A 15,280-nucleotide genomic window follows, 5' to 3' on the forward strand; every position below is an offset into this window, starting at 1 on the left:
TGCTGCCCATATTGGTGATGACCACTTCTAGTAGTTTCCACCCCACATTAGGGAGGTTACCACCTGATACGGGGCATATGAGGTGATAAATTCCAGGAAGCGCTGGGCCTGGAAGTCAGTACCGGAGTAAGTTTCCCAGTTAATTATATGGTAGTTGACATCGACCAATGCCAGGGTGTGCATTAGGACTGTCATGTTCTCCACTGTCTCCAGGTAGGTGGAGTGGTGATCCTGGGTCATGGAGGGTGATCCGTAGCAGGCCACAGTTTACATTGCAGTTGTGGCTGATATTAGCTGCACATGGATGATCTCAGAGGTATCATGCTGCCCACTAACCTGGAGGTGTAGGTATCCCTGATGAATATGGATACAGCCCCTCCATGTCTGTGTCAGTCCATGTTCTGTGGCTGAAATGTGTGGTATGGGTTGTAGTCTGGTAGTGCTGGTGTGCTCTCAGGAACCTTAAGACAAATCTCAGTTACTGCACAGATGTTGATGTTGTCCATCCTGAGGAGTGTTGTGAGTGCATGCATGTTGTGATCACAACTCCTGGTGTTGAGTAGCATACCCCTCATTGAATCTGCTATTGTGCCGCTTACGGAGCTGGTATTCACCTTCGAGACTTGGCCAGTATTCCAAAGCCTAAGGCTGACACATAGGCCGATATGGTATTGTTGCATGCATGTTCCCCATATGTGCTTGCTTTTCATCTCTCCTGTAGGTAACCTAATGGTAAGCAATAGAAAACCTTAAACTTATACAAATCTTCTAGCTTCCAAGATAGGCTTTTTGAGTGACTAACTATCAGTGTTCTGTATGTTCTTGCTGTATTTAACTGTTTGCAGACTACATGGTGATTTCTCACTGTATATTGTGATCTGAAGGACTGTTTATTCACATATTATGGCTATGATGGCCTGCACTTTAGAGGATCACAGATAGCCTACTACCTATCTGCCCAAGGGCAATTAGAAGCACAGGTACAGTGTGTTGGCTTTCTCTGCATCATTGATGGAGTAACTGAGCCTCTGTCAAGCATAGCCAATGAAGCAATTCCTGGCAGAGTTGCTGGAAGCTGTTGAAGACTGGGGTTGTGGAGGGTGATAGGGGCACTTAGTGATCTAAAGAGGGCATGTTAATGTGACAATTCAACACCATTCAATTCCCCCAACAGGTCTCACAGCTATCAAACTAGACAGGCTCCCCCACCCCCTGGCTGTATGGTTCTGGGACACATGATCCCAGGGGTGTATATTCTGTTACCCTTTCACACAACAAGGTTTCCCTTGAAGTGTGTCAGTGAGGGGCTATGCCTAATGTAGTTAGGAATGTAATGTATTGTCTCACAGTACATTTCTTATATGTTGTTATTTCAAGAGTATGTGAAGCTCAGTGAATTAGGGGGCTACCGCCCTTTGCTTATCCTAGCTTACACATAGAAATCATATAAATAGGAAATAGGCGAAAGCAACGTTAATGTCAACAGTGTACTGGTTACAGCATCTGCATAGCATCTGTGCATTTGAGGTTCCTATCCTGATAAAGTCAGGGATGCTTATCATGTTCAAAAGTATACCTCAACCACAGCTTGCATATATAGGTAGTAATCGTCTGTATAATAAACATTCAAATCACCCATATAAACCCATGTGTGCTGGAGAGTACAGTCAACAGAGAATGTAATGTTATGTCAGCACATAGTGAGATGTTACTTCACTGACATGTATATATCCTGAGTAGTTAGCAGATGTGGCCGTGATTGCACGCACTGGTTATACGTTACAAAGTTTGTTTAACTGTGTTTTACCACTGCTATAATGTCACACAAACACTTTTTCACATGCTTGCAACTGGTTAAATGAGTCTTATTCTGGAGTAAAAAAACATTTGTAAAGCATCACAGGTGTTGAACCCTGGACCATGCACACTATAGTCATGGGACTTACCACTAAGCCATCTGAGGTGTATACATGTTTCACAGTCTTGAGACTACACCTTATACCATATGCATTTCACTGTAATGATCACAAATGAGACAGTCACTTTGTGTACATATGTACAGTACATTGTAATGTACTGTAGTTTGTGAACCAACACATTCCAGTCTACATATGTATTACTGTTACAAATTAATATGAAATATATATATATATATATATATATATATATATATACACACACATATAAATGCATGTCACATGCATGTGCACACACACACACACACACACACACACACACACACACATATATATATATATATATATATATATATATATATATATAAAATATAAATAATATATATATATATATATATATATATATATATATATATATATCTCAAAACAGAATAAATTCTAAAACCAGTAGAGACCCAGCAAATATAGATAAAAAATCCCAAGAAGAAGGTAGCAACAATAGGAACAAAATAACGCCAATAGTCATCGAAATGGTCACAAAATCAATTTAATACACATCAAAAACGTAAGCGCTTTCAAGGAACAGGGTCCACTTCCTCAGACATTAACATTACTGAACAAACATCTCATATATATACAGCACTAAGTCACTGGGCTCATCAATCAATTAAAATCACCATAGTAACTAAACACATTAAAACTGGGTGTGCTTATAAACTCCTAAAACACAACACTAACAGCTGTTTAAAACCAAGCCTTAAAATAAAATAATACATTATCAAAAGTGTAGAATAATAAAATACATAGTTGTAGAAAATAACAGAGCAGCATATGATGCATCCAACTACCTCAACATTCTAGCCTTAAGTACATGTTTAAGGGGAACACTCTCATTAAGCCCACTCCCTCTGTGTGCTCCTAACCTGAGTATCCATCTAACTTCCAAGTTTTCAGTGTTGTTCTTGAGATCTCCCAACCTCATACTCTCTTTTTGGACCTGCAATATTTGGAAACAAAAACTGTGTGTTGTTCCTGCACTTATTACATGCTTTGCTAGAGCACTACAATCCCTTCGGGTGTTTATACAATAAATATGATCCCTTATTCATTCTTTAAGGGTTCTATTAGTTTTTCCTACATAAAAGGAAAAACATTGTGTGCAATAAGCTACATATACTAAGTTTTTAGTGTCACATGATCCAGTACATCTCAATTCCCATAAGTACCCTGTGTCTGGATGTCTAAACAAATCTTGATTCATCAAGAAATTCACACTGGGCACAATGGCCACAGCGCTTAGTGCCCAAGTGCGAAACGGTAGTCTCTTGTTTATTTCGGTTGGGGTAACTTAGTTGTTGTTTTAATGACGTCTGGTTCTGATATACAAACTTTGGACTGTTACCTACAACTTGTCTAGTTAGATCATCTATTCATAGAATATGCCAATTCTGTGTGATCAAATTCTCTACTACTTGTGTATTAGTACTATATGGAAGTACTATGGACAAATACGAAGAGTTCTTCTTGTTCAGTTCTCTTCTAGTGGTCCTAGCTGAATAATATGGCTTGGCTCGATCCATTCTCTCACTACGAACTTTATCAAAGTTTATGTTTATCTCAGTTAACTCTTACCCTCTATTCATTAAGTCATCTTTTAACCTACCTAACCCGTCATTCAGTAATGACTCATTGCAACATAATCTGGAGACCCTCATGGCCTGTCCCCTCACAATGTTCCTAAAACCTGATGCTATTTCTATGCAAAAATTATAGTTTATAGCATGGTTTCCTGTATATTTTGGTTTGACAAACCTGATTATCAACATAAACATTAACATCCAGGTAGTCGATACTGGTACGGGAGACATTGATGGTAAATTTTAAAAAAGTATTGGAATCATTGATATACTCATGGAACCTATGTAACATATCCTCCTCTCCTCAACATAGGAGAAAGAGGTCATCCACAAATCTCCTGTAAAATATAATGTATGGATTATCCATTATATGCTCAAATTCCCATGCCACTATGACTAGGTTGCCATAGGAGTTGGCGCAGCTCATACTCATCACCACCCCTGTGTTTTGTTTATAACACTTGTCCTGGAATAAGAAAATGTTATTATCCAGGACCATTTCCATCAACATACACAGAAAATCTGCCTTACGTACATCCATGGTATCATCCTTCAACATCACTGTTCTTACCATGTCTATACCCTTATCAATGGGTATACTTGTAAAAAGGGCCACCACATCTAGCGTAATAAATAGGACATGATCTAGCTGAAAATCATTAGTATGGGTAGACTCAAACAAATCGACCAGAAACTGTTGAGTATCTTGTAATACATGACTGTACTTAACAAGTACCCGCTTGAGCTTTTTATCCAAATACAGTGAAATTGGCTCAGTGAGCCAGCCTGCCCCCACTACAATCGGTCTAAATTTGGGTGTTGTAGGATCCTTATGTATTTTAGGAAGCCCATGCAGGCATGGGATAAGTGGATGTTCAACTGTGCAAAATCTAAATAATTCATCTGTCATGAGACCTAGACGTACACACTCTTGTAAAGTAACATTTACAAGCCATTGAATGTTAGTCACAATATCAGAAGACACTTCTAGATAAGCTGTATCATCTAACATTTCAAACATAGTTTGTTTATAATAAGAAGAGTCCATCACTACAACTGGACCTCCCTTGTCAGAAGGTCTTATTACAATATTGTCATTCATGCATAACTGTTTAAGTGCAGATCTTTCATTAAAAGATGTTATATTATGCTCATTTCGAAACGATGTAAAATACACATCATCATAAATCGATTTTTCACATGCTTTCAAGAAAATATCAAAGTTAGGTGGTAAATGTGGACAACACAGACTCTTTCTCTTAAATTCCAATGCGTGTTCAGAGACGGTCTTTCTACATCATTTTCAAAGCTAAATTTCGAACAAATAGTCTAATTGCTAGCAGAGCATCACTAATGTCCATACATTTAGTAGGAATAAAATTCAAACATTATTAAGTACGGCAGCCTCTGCTTCAGTGAAATCATGACCAGAGATGTTCCAAACTAAAGTTCCTGATTCCACATCCTTTTCAGGGTTCGTGTTTGCATTAGGGCAGGAGCCTCCTTCCTTTTCTGCCCTCGTTCTCCTTCTGTATCCTTCGACCTCTTTCTCCCTGGGCGTATGGGTAGAGGAAGCATATGAAAAACCTGTAGTTGTAGTTTCTCCAAATTAATCTTCCATCTGGCTACCTCATTATTCAGTAGAGCCTGCTCCTGGTTTCCTCTCTGTTGCTCTGCTTCTGTTTCTTCCATCGGTATCGAATACACTGAATTAATATTCGGTGGTGAAGCAATGTTAGTTTCTACTATATGACCGTTACTTCCTTCTATTTCTGAGGTTTCAGTCACTTCTGTACCAACGGAACTAATGCGGCTCCCCTGTTGTTGCTTGATTGATTAATGGACCTCGAGTTCCTGTTCTTCTGTGGATATGCTGATTCATTGGGTGTAGTCCCATCATTGGTTCCCTGCCTGTTGACTGCATTCTCTGATCTCATCACTCTCGGTGCTGTATTTCTTAGCCAAGTGAAGACCTGTTGGTTCTCAAAGCCATTAATGTCTCTTGCTAACTTATGTTTTTTATGTTCCAACGATCTCTTCTCATATCTCATGACTTTATCAATAGTATCATTCATAAACAGTTCAGAGCGGTCTTCACCATCCATCACTAATAACTCTTGCTGTTTATTGGTAATGTTGTTCCTCAATTCATATTCAATGGGCTGAAAATATTCTAGCAACAGCCTAATATAGGCTTTACTAGTATTGATGTTAATCTGTTGCCACTTGACTAATAAATCCGGATATGTCTCTCCATAAGTGGGCATCGTTAATACTCTAAGCCCACGTGGAATAACATTAAAGTCTAGACAGGCTTCAAGATGGTATCTTTGGCATTTAAGCCTTTTAAACTTATAAATATCATTCTCAATGTCTCGTTTAAGCATCTTAGAAGCTAATTCAGTGTCAGCATTTCCTACCTTCAACAAATTCATGTCCATAGATTTCAAGTCTAATAGTGCGTTCACATATTCTGTGAGCAACTCTCTTAATCTCGTATTTGGGTCATGCTCACCCATTACACCTTCTTTGCCTGCTACTGCTCCTTCTATGTTCCCAACAGATATCAAAACAGAATAATTTCCAAAACCAGTAGAGACCCAGCAAATGTAGATAAAAAATCCCAAGAAGAAGGTAGCAACAACAGGAACAAAATAATGCCAATAGTCATTGAAATGGTCACGGAATCCATTTAATATACATCAAAAACATAAGCGCTTTCACGGAACAGGGTCCGCTTCCTCAGACGTTAACATTACTGAACAAACATCTCATATATATACAGCACTAAGTCATTGGGCTCATCAATCAATTAAAATCACCATAGTAACTAAACACATTAAAACAGGGTGTGCCTATAAACTCCTAAAACACAACACTAAGAGCTGTTTAAAACCAAGCCTTAAAATAAAATAATACATTATCAAAAGTGTAGAATAATAAAATACATAGTTGTAGAAAATAACAGAGCAGCATATGATGCATCCACCTACCTCAACATTCTAGCCTTAAGTACAGGTTTAAGGGGCACACTCTCATTAAGCCCACTCCCTCTGTGTGCTCCTAACCTGAGTATCCATCTAACTTCCAAGTTTGGACACAGTCACCAACACAACTGCAATGACTGCAAATATCCATGACAGAAATACACAGACAGCTTTCATTTTGCAAAACTTTATTACATTCCGATGTATTGCCAAAAGGATTCAAGGACTAACAGTACCTGCATGCTATACAGGAAGCATTTAACAGTGCCTTAATGAATCAGCCTGCAATTACCATAGTATTAGTCCACTAAGGGATAGGGGTTCACATAGGGAAAGAACACCCACACACATATAGACATTGTATAAAAGAGGCTCCTACACACCTGCACCTGCTATGTACACCCACCAACATCTACCCCACAACCAAAATAATTACATCAATACATACTTTCATACCATAACCAATTATTCAATTACTGTACAACATCTGCTGAAACCTTAACATACCTGGACACAGACACACTAACATCGCCCTATGTGAAATAGTTGCTGTTATACAATTGAACAGCTGCTGATGTAACAGGGTTTGTATGAACTAATCCTGTTTCAGAGGGCTGAAAGGTTCGTACACCAGGAAGTGTTACCAAGTACTGATTATCTGCACAGTATTGTACACAGTAACACCAAACTAAATATGTATGGTAAGAACACTGTAAACCCCCTAACATATGCATAGCTATGCAGCCTTGAGCTGGTCAAACAACCTGGCCAGACTGAAACATATGCAGAAGTATTAGGTACAGACAAACCCTGCACAAGCAGCAATGTTCAGAAATATAACAGCAGTACTCACATTTAGACCAAATCCTCTAGGCATCAAACACAATATATTACTGTTCGTCTCTATACAGCTGTTGCAATAGAGTCCAAACAACACTTCCACGCTGTCTTCCTCACAAGTAAGGCAAAGGGACAACGCCCAAGTGGAGTACTCAATTATACTCCACTGTAGCCATGGTATTGGCTAAGGCAGTAGCAGCGCAGCTGATGTGCATGTAATTAGCTAATTAGGAACACCAATTGGTTATTGGGATAGCACATGTTACTGATCTGTAACTATAAAAGGTTGCCTTGTCACACATTCAAACCATCTGTATCTACCTGTAGGACAGAACAAAACACTGAAAGACGAACCGAAAATGAATATTATACTAGTCAATAATACCTCCAGTTACTAGGAAGGTATGTATAACATGTAGTATGTCTGTGTATGTAGTACCTGTTCTGTAAGAATTACAGTGTAATCAATGCATATAGTGTAAATAGCTATCTTGTAGTGATGTATTGTTGAGCAGTAGTAATGCTTATAGTATTCTATGTGTGTACTGCTGTAGGTCACAAGGCAAACTCCGCATACATCACAAGGGATGATATGGGCTTGAATCTCACCAATTCGCTTCCAGCCACTGTCAATGTCAGGATTGGTCCAACAAGTATGTGCTATAATAGGGGATAGTATATGTTTATTTATTGTAACAGTCGACATATGTATGGGTGTATAAGTAAGATGAACATGTTAAAGGTGGGATTACCATGCAAATATTGCGTGCATTGTGGAATACTGTACAAATAACTGTGTAATGTATAGTATTTTAGGCAGATCTGTATTCTATTCTACATAGCAGTTCTGTTATGTTATGCAAACAGTAGTTATGTCTATTGGCAATTACAATACTCAATAACAGGATACATATCATTTGTATTCATCTGACAGTTTAGCAGCATGATAGCAAAGATAATTGGAAGAGCCAGGTAACTATCCATGCACATAACACATATAATATCCACCTCTCTAGTATCATTTGCAAGCAATAACAGCTGTGCATGTGTACATGTTATGCAAATGTGTAGTGACCCTTGTTACAGGGCTGGTCTTCTCTAGTATCGTTTGCAAGCAATAACAGCTGTGCATGTGTACATGTTATGCAAATGTGTAGTGACCCTTGTTACAGGGCTGGACCTCTCTAGTATTGTTTGCAAGCAATAAGAACTGTGCATGTGTACATGATATGCAAATGTGTAGTGACCCTTGTTACAGGGCTGGACCTCTCTAGTATCATTTGCAAACAATAACAGCTGTGCACCTTTGTTACAGGACTGGACATCACTAGTATCATTTGCAAGCAATAAGAGCTGTGCATGTGTACGTTATGCAAATGTGTAGTGACCCTTGTTACAGGGCTGGACCTTTCTAGTATCATTTGCAAGCAATAACAGCTGTGCATGTGTACATGTTATGCAAATGTGTCATGACCCTTGTTACATGGCTGGTCCTCTCTAGTATCGTTTGCAAGCAATAACAGCTGTGCATGTGTACATGTTATGCAAATGTGTAGTGACCCTTGTTACAGGGCTGGACCTCTCTAGTATCACTTGCAAGCAATAACAGCTGTGCATGTGTACATGTTATGCAAATGTGTAGTGACCCTTGTTACAGGGCTGGACCTCTCTAGTATCGTTTGCAAGCAATACGAGCTGTGCATGTGTACATGTTATGCAAATGTGTACTGACCATTGTTACAGGGCTGGGTCAAATGGCTATGTGCACACCTACATAGAGTGGATATTTTGAGTAGAGACACACTGGTTGAACTACCAGGTTTGTGTAGCCCAACCTCTCATTGCCAACCTAACAGCCACTTTCACATACTGTATGTAAGGTAGTGCACAGCACTGGAAATGAAACAGGTTGGATATCATCTTTAACTCCAGTGTAACATCTGCAGTAGGAGTGTAAGATGTAGGAGACAGCTGCCCATGTGTAATACTCGCATTATAGGTGATGGCTCACACTATCTGATTATATCCTGATCTTGTTGATAGTTTGGAGAGTGGGTGTCTGTGCCCAACAGCGCTCATGGTCCTGGTGGATATGTGAGTATATACCCAGAGAAGGAAACAGACCTGTAGAACCTTGTATCATCTGTAATCAACTAACAGGATGTGATGTGCTCCTCAGAGGAGGATTGCTGCTAAAGGTAACTACAATATTTCCATAATTGCCAATATTGTCACGTCCATAACACAAATATGTACATGTGAGCATCACTGTCTAAAACATCTTCATAAGCAATAAGTAAACTAAATACAGTACTTGGAACTTGTAGTACTGAATGCTCATACAGGCATGTCTACTAGTCAGCGACTGGTGTTTACTAATGCCAGCTTTGTGTATGTGGCCATCCTGGGTAAATGTAATCACTATGCCATGTACACTGCCAAACCCACTTAACACCAGGCCCCACACATTGTTTGGGATGCAGCTACAGGGGTAAGCTCGAAGGAAGCCAAGTCTACAGCCATGACTGGACTGGACAGTCATGAGGTGTAGGTTAACACATGCATCTCATCAAGACAACCAACACATACCCTTACCAGAACAAAGTAAGTAAACCCACATACACTACCAGAAATCACACACACACATTCACAGATGCTTCTAAGCATCTGACCAAACAAGTGACCCCCCCCCTCAAGCTGGAAGAGACAGACACTGAAATACACAAACTGTATGACATAGTTTGCATAATTGTGCCACACCTCAGAACACATAGCTGGAATCATGCCCAACAGTACTCATTTGTGAATGCAAACTCTAGCACTATGTTACACACCAACCTATACGAGGGCATACATACTGTCAGCTGCCTGTCTGCCATGATTAGCCACATACCCATACACTCAGACCACCTTTGTTGCAGGAGTATGACCGGCCCACAGGACACACTCTTGTGGATTATACCCTTGTTATGAATGTCACACAATGTCATGTGCTATCTGAAATGTCCATGACATGTAGTGGGCTGACTGCAACACTGCTCAACTATCCTGCAAAACATGTCTCACATCCCATACATACTACCCTTTGTCTGCATAACCCTGTCCTCAGTGGAGCATATGGCATCTATGGGTGTATGTCATATGGGATAACACTGACATGTGAAATAAGATGGCCATCACAACCATTGGACAGAACATGTGTACACATGGCCATGGAGGATGGCCAGAGACATGAAGCAAAACACACAGTAGAAGTGATGTACATGCGTGTACACCCTGTTGTACATTGGCTCGATACAATACAACTATGGCTTTTGTGTAATGGTGATATTGCAGATGTGAAACACTAAACATCATACAGGCCTGTGCACAGCTTGTGTAGGCATAACATGAAACCACCACATAACATATCTTGAGTCTGTCATGACATGAAAGCATTCACCTATACAGTATCCAAATGCATACATGTGTTGCAAAACATACACATACAACCACATCAGGCCTCTGATACAACACATTCACCTTGCTGGTATCAGACATCACTGTCATGCCTGCTCCTCATGTGTGTGAGGTACACAGATGGCATGTGGGACACAGAGTGCTGCTAAGTTAGCCATGTGTGGGCATAGTTGCCAGGCATCAGTAATATGGTTGCAGATGTCCAGGGGTGTCATCTGTATACCCTTCTGTGACCTGTGTCACACATTCCACACTAGGGTTTAGTGTGTATACACCTCAGTGACATGGGTCACATTTTACATTAGATATGTATTCTATGTGAACATAGTCATGGCTATGAACTGTGTCAGTAGCTCACACTGTATAGCAATTGTGAAGCCACATGGTGCCCTGCAATGGCTATGCACATGAGCTCAATGTGCAGTATGTCATTGCATATTTGTAGGGCGGACAGACAACATCACATCAGCTTAAGGCCCATGTTAGTATAACACGTCCCTGCATTGGGACACCATTACTGTACTGTAGACTGGAAAGGAAACCATTGTGTTACACATGTATGCATGTCATTCAACACATCAGCAGAAGACATGTCATACTACATGTGATTGGCAAGGTCATATGCCACACAGCAGGCCGGTGTACTGTAAACCTGTTCTGGTCTGTGGCACCATTGCAAAGTAGAGACAGCCATGTGAAACATGTGTGTACAGCCACATGCACAATGTCTACACTCAGCTCAGGGGTAGGCAGAATAATGTTGAACAGACATGCACTGCTTTGGGGGAGATAAGCAAACTAGGGCTCAGGCAAACATAGTATGCAGTTGGCATATCCTACTGCTCATGTCCTCACACATAGGGGCAGTGACCAACACAAAGCATCAGTGGCAGATGTACAAAGATCAGTGATGGTCTGTTAACATGTGGTGTATGTTGCACACACCATGACAGTGCGGTGCAATGGTGCAAAATGCATGCATTGTGTTGCAGGTATGGGGCATAGGCTACTAACAAATGGTGCAATACAGGTATGTATGCTAACCAAAACTATAATTGTGTAAGGTGCATGCCGTCTGCTATAACACATGCATGCTGTTGTGTGCAACTCAGGGATGTATGATAACTACCACTATAATTGTCTAAGCTGAAACTATAATTGTCTAAGTTGATTGCCATCTGCCATATCACCTGCATGTATCATGTGTGTCTGTGTGTCTGTGTCTGTGCGTCTGTGTCTGTGTCTGTCTGTGTCTGTCTGTCTGTGCGTCTGTGTCTGTGTCTGTCTGTGTGTGTCTGTCTGTGTGTGTCTGTCTGGTATAACTTGTAATGTACAGTTCTTGTCTTCCCCTCACAGGTGTCGATGTAGGGGCTTTGCCCTCCTGCGGTCCACCTGATGTTAGTGTCCCCATAGACTCTAGCAGTGATGATAATAGTATAATTGAGGCACAGGCAGGGTTGTCAGGGGCTGAATCTGTGCCATTGGTTGCCATTCCACCTGTCTCCCCCCTCTTCCTTGCACACAGTTCCCCTGCCTACACATACCCCATCACCACTGGCCATAGAGGAAGGACAGTTGGCGGGTGGTAGCATGGAACAGAGAAGTGTGGAGACTATGGAAGGTGTGCACTTAACCCTACACTAAACTGTACATACACTACTACCTATCCACTTACTTTAACACAAACCCTAACCCTAAGGTCCGTCACTATCGCATGCTCACCTGACCCTTACCCTAACCCTAACTCACCTATCCTGCCCTAACCCTAAAGTCTTTCACTATCGCACACCCACCTCATCCGCGCCCTAACCCTAACTCACCTAACCCGTGCCCTAACCCTAACGTCTACACAATCACACACTGACCTGACCCGTAACTTCCCACCACAGTCCTGCTAATCGTGAAGCTAATGTAATGACTCACCGAATTCTTTCCCTGGGAAAGAATTCAGTGTTCCATGTCTTTGCGATTACCAGTGATCGAACTTTATAGTTTGAACATATGGTATTCGATATTCAGCCATTTTGACTGACTGATATAGACCCTATATATATATATATATATATATATATATGTGTGTGTGTGTGTGTGTGTGTGTGTGTGTGTGTGTGTGTGTGTGTGTGTGTGTGTGTGTGTGTGTGTGTGTGTGTGAGTGTGTGTGTGTGTGTGTATTTATATATATATATATATATATATATATATATATATATATATATATATATATATAGATATATATATATATATGTCAAATCTACTTTCTTTTACATTGTATACACCAACTCCATGATCAGGCTATAATGAGGAAAATGGTAAATTTCCTGATCCTCACTGTACCACAATCTCCCTTCAAAATACATATCTAGTTTGATCTTTTAAGTTTCGGTCTTATGCACTACCATTCTTCTAAACTTTCAATGTTCTCATCTTGCTGATTTCAAATTTGGTGTTGTGTTAATTCGAGAAAGTGAAGTAGACCCATAATTATATATATAGATGTTGTTGGTTTCAGGAGTTGTGTTATTGTGTTCTGAAGAAGCCCAGCTGTTTGTAGGGAGACGGCGTACGTCTACTTGGGTATTTAGCATTTTTTTACTTTACTTCCTGTCCCCTTTATTAAAAAGTTTACGCATTTCATGGGTGCCTGGTGTGTTTTACGTGCATTTTGTTCCTTTGCATTAGTGCTATTTCAGTGTTGACCTGCTGCCTTTCACACACACCACACACACACACACACACGCACACACACACACACACACACACACACACACATATATATATATATATATATATATATATATATATATATATATATATATATATATGTATGTATGTATATATATAGGCATACACACATGCTTGCATATAGACATACATATTTAATGTCTGAAAATGTATAGTCGCAAGTCCTGTCAGATATTTTATAATATTAAACCACACTACATAAAATTAGAGGAGCAAATAAATATACAGGGAAACATTAAAGTAATATATACTTTACATCCACTGAGTCTAGTAAACAGTCTATATCATACATGCTTAAGCATCTTCAGGTTAAATTCACTAGAATTCTCTTCAAAATAATCAGTTCAAAGTCCCACTTCAAAAATTTCTCTAAGACCAGGTGCCACAGTATTTTATTTTATGGTAGTTCTGTTAAGGTTAATGAGGTTCCTCTACAAAGGAAACTTTTGGAGTGGTATGATCAGATTAGACCCCCACACAAGTTAGTATTAGATGTACTCAGGTTGACATGGGTGGCTTTATGCAGACAGGGAATATCTCATGAGCTGTAGGTCAAATGCCTTTGGCAAACTAATGACCCTGAACTAGCATCTCTCTCTAGATTCACCTTTTTGAAGATAAGTAATCACTGTATTGCTTTCCTATGAAGTTTTGGAAGGCCAAGTATCCGACTTGCTGTGTTCGAGATGCTTCACAGGATTATTTTTATATGATCTGGAGTTGAAACAAAGTGCTCTGATAACCTGTTTTAAATCAGTGCTGCATATTTACCTTTTGCTCATGGTGGATATGAAATCCTGGCTGCTGGGAATTGTAGATGTTACTCTGCAGATTGACAGCTACATGCAAACTTGGGTCAGACAAGTGATTATTGCATTGCTGGCCTAATTTTTTCAACATTGGAAATGTAACCCTAGCGAATGGAATACTATCTTTCCTAAGATAAGTAACAAACTAAAAAAAAAAACTGACTGTTGCCATGCTCAGCTCTATATATCATGGTGGAACAATGTAGTCATTGCTGTTGTTTTTAATCGATCAGCAACATTCCAGAACAATTATTTGACTAACAACTATTCTGTGGGATGAACATGTAGTTTCTGTCACTTCTGTTTGACATTGGACAAATGACCGTGGTGGTGTGATGTTAGTTTCTGTAACAGACTTGTTTTTGGATCTGTTCTCATGGTTCTTTCATACAATTTAATGTTTATATTGTTATAATTATTTCTTGTCTGAATACGTTTTATTTTTATGCAAAAAAATAATAAACAGTTTGATAATTGAATTGTTGCAAAGAGTATGTAAGCTTTTCAGAATGGAGCACTGCTGTTTTGTATGAAATAAAATGCTTAGAGTTTCTTGTAAATATAGATGCACAATGGTATTTTTGTTCAGGAAATATGTAAAGTGTCACTCAACTAGTCAGACTGTGCTTTTAGTTTTGATCCTGACATACACACAGACACAGTCACACAAGCACATATTCACACCTGCATGTACATATACACACACCCGCACACACACATGTGGACCACATATACACATATATAAACACAAATTCACAACACAAATACACACTCAAGCACATAGGAACACACAAGCAGTTATCACTTTATGCACACACAAACAGTTGCCACTTTCAAAATAGATTTACAAACACATTTGTGACATACACATTATAGTATGCAAAACATTT

Source organism: Protopterus annectens, chromosome 5.part1, assembly GCF_019279795.1.
Source record: "Protopterus annectens isolate FY-2018-M chromosome 5.part1, PAN1.0, whole genome shotgun sequence".
NCBI classification, from domain to species: Eukaryota; Metazoa; Chordata; order Ceratodontiformes; family Protopteridae; genus Protopterus; species Protopterus annectens.